A 2,702-nucleotide genomic window follows, 5' to 3' on the forward strand; every position below is an offset into this window, starting at 1 on the left:
CTACTGCCTTGTGCTTTGTTCAGCTCATGCCGATTGAGAAAATGAGTATTTATTTAAAATAAATTGTGTTTTTATAAACCTTTTTGATAGGTACTTTTTCACCAGGAGGTCATTTAGTTTTCATTGAAACCTGAAAATGTTTGATCTGTGAATAAATTTGTCGTATAATTTTATGATGATAAAATGCAACTCATTGCTACTCCCTGTGTTTGGAAAACCTAAAAATGCTTGTCTTTCAAATGTCTTTTTATAGATTATTAGCAATATATTGAAAAATATGATGCAATGTATAGCAATACAATTTTAGGGGAAAATAAAATATCTTAAAATTCTTGTAACCTTTATACAATATACACAAAAGAAACAAAAAAAATAAATCATGTCTATCTCTGCAACAAGTAAGAAAAATAAATCATAAAAATAATTTAAAGCTGTATAAAAACAAACATTTTGTGCATTTTTCTTTACAAACTAATGATTACTGTGTAAACTGAAAATACTTAAACGTCTAGCTATGCTCTGGACCAAACTAATAGTGGCAGAACCACTTTTTTAGAGAACCGTGGGAGTTTGTTGACGACCAGCTTCTGGTACCTGTGAGCAGATCTTCCACTCCAGGATGATTCATTCCACCATCCCTCTGCGTTTCTTGGTCTTATCCCAGAAACGGCAGGTCTGACGTCACTTCACAGGTTTTCCGTTGGATTAAGACCAAGGGATTGGGCCGGCCGCTCTGTGAAGTTTACCTTTTTAACCAGAATCAAGACCTGACAGGTGGGCATGTTTGGGGTCAATGTGTTTTATTGAAACATCCACCTCAAGGATACCTCTTCAGCATAAAGCACCTTGACCTCTTTAAGTATTATGGTGTATTGAAAATGTCCCTGGATTCTGAATGGGACTTGAATGGTTCAAGAACCATTCAAGTCCCATTCAGTGCGCTCATCCTTTATTTCTTCTTTTTCTTATCAGAGGGACTTCCTACCAGTAATTCAGCTCTACACATGTCTTTTATTACAGTACTGCTGTGTTACCTGGGAAGTGGGAACTCGGAGCTGGATTTGACGTCATACTCGAGGTAACAGCGTTGTACTGTATTTACGAAGTCGAAATTTCAACATGGCGACGCCCTGTTTGCAATAGCGCTTACAAACGTCATTTTAAACTTTACTTTCCATAAGCAAACACCACTTTTAATTTGTTCAGTTTAGAGATGCAGGGTCTATACAATCTATGCAATCTTTTGTGTCTTGTTAAATACGTCTTGCCCACATCTTACTACTGTTGACGTGAGTGGCGGCCATATTGAAACGAGAAGTTCGCCAAATCGTAACTGGGTGTAGTCAGAGTTGCTCCCAGTTTTCTAATGAAATATCTGACTTCGGAGGACGTTCCAGTTGATTTTTTTTTTCCAATTAGAAAGTTGGAATTTCCCATTTTCTAGTACAACTGGAACGCAGCATACTTCCATTGCAACCTTCGTCTTTGCCTTTTAGGCTTTTCGGGTTATTCAGATAATTTTTTTCTTTTTCCGTACAATCTGTTCTAGGTTTCTGTTTTAAATCATTTGAGGTCATTTTATCGGACCAATCTTATTTTACTTATTTTTTTCTTTAGGCTCTCCGCTCTCCAATCAACTTGCCAATCATCTCCAGAGGTTAGTTAACTACAACCAGCATGTAAAACCTTGAGCTTTTCATAAGGCTCACTTGTTATTAAAATGTGTCAGTGAGTGACCTCACTGACTGAACTCCACCTCGGTATTATTTATATCTTATTTATTATAAGATGCAACTTTTAACGACATTTTATTAACAGAATCAGCTGTACCGTTGGGTCTGGCAGTTTTCTCTTAGACTGCCAGTAAATTACTTACAATGCAGGGATGATATTTCCTTTTTAAACAGTGATTGATCTGAATAGTAAAAAGGACTGCTTTTGTTTTGAACAGGAAACCTTTTATTATTCAGTATGTCCGCCTCGTTTATTCTCTGCGGAGAGCGATAACATTGTTCAGTCAGTGCTCCAGGATTACAAACTGCTGAATGAAATAAAACACAAAATCTTACATTTATATTCCTCCAGTCTTTACAAAATGGGCATTCTTTTCCAGCACCAGAATCAGTCATGGCTGATGTTGCGTGAACTGAGGGGTGCAGGGAGCAGACTCAGCAACCTTCTGCTGATGCAGTAAAAGACTGAAATGAACACTTTCCCATCACATTGAGTGAACGTCATGAAGTAGATTGCAGGCCGTAGAGTCCAAAATACTTGTACTTGCAGATGTGAAAAATAAAATCAGCTTGGTGGTTGGGGTTTTCTGGAAAGGCTGGCCAAATTGGTAAATATTTCTGTAACAACTGAAATTGTTACTGAAAGTTCTCCTTTTGCATTCACATGTTTGAGTTTGCATTAGATCACACATGTCTTGCTGTTTGTATTATTTTTATCTTGATCAGGCAGAGCAACGTTTCTTCCTGTTCAAACACACAATCAGCTGGCTCTCAGCATGACTCTGATCTTATCAATCACTTGGCACGACTGCATATGAACAATGGACGTACTAACCAGTACCTCTGCGTTAAGAGAAGGAGAAGCCTTGCAGAGTGAGAGATTTAGGCATATTTACACCATCTGAGCATTTGTTCTTGGTCCAGAATGGAAACAGGATGGTTGATCATGATTAGGTCATGTCTCTGTGA

The sequence above is a fragment of the Poecilia mexicana genome, unplaced genomic scaffold (genome assembly GCF_051168715.1).
Source record: "Poecilia mexicana isolate PSO_F unplaced genomic scaffold, ASM5116871v1 scaffold_13, whole genome shotgun sequence".
NCBI lineage: Eukaryota > Metazoa > Chordata > Actinopteri > Cyprinodontiformes > Poeciliidae > Poecilia > Poecilia mexicana.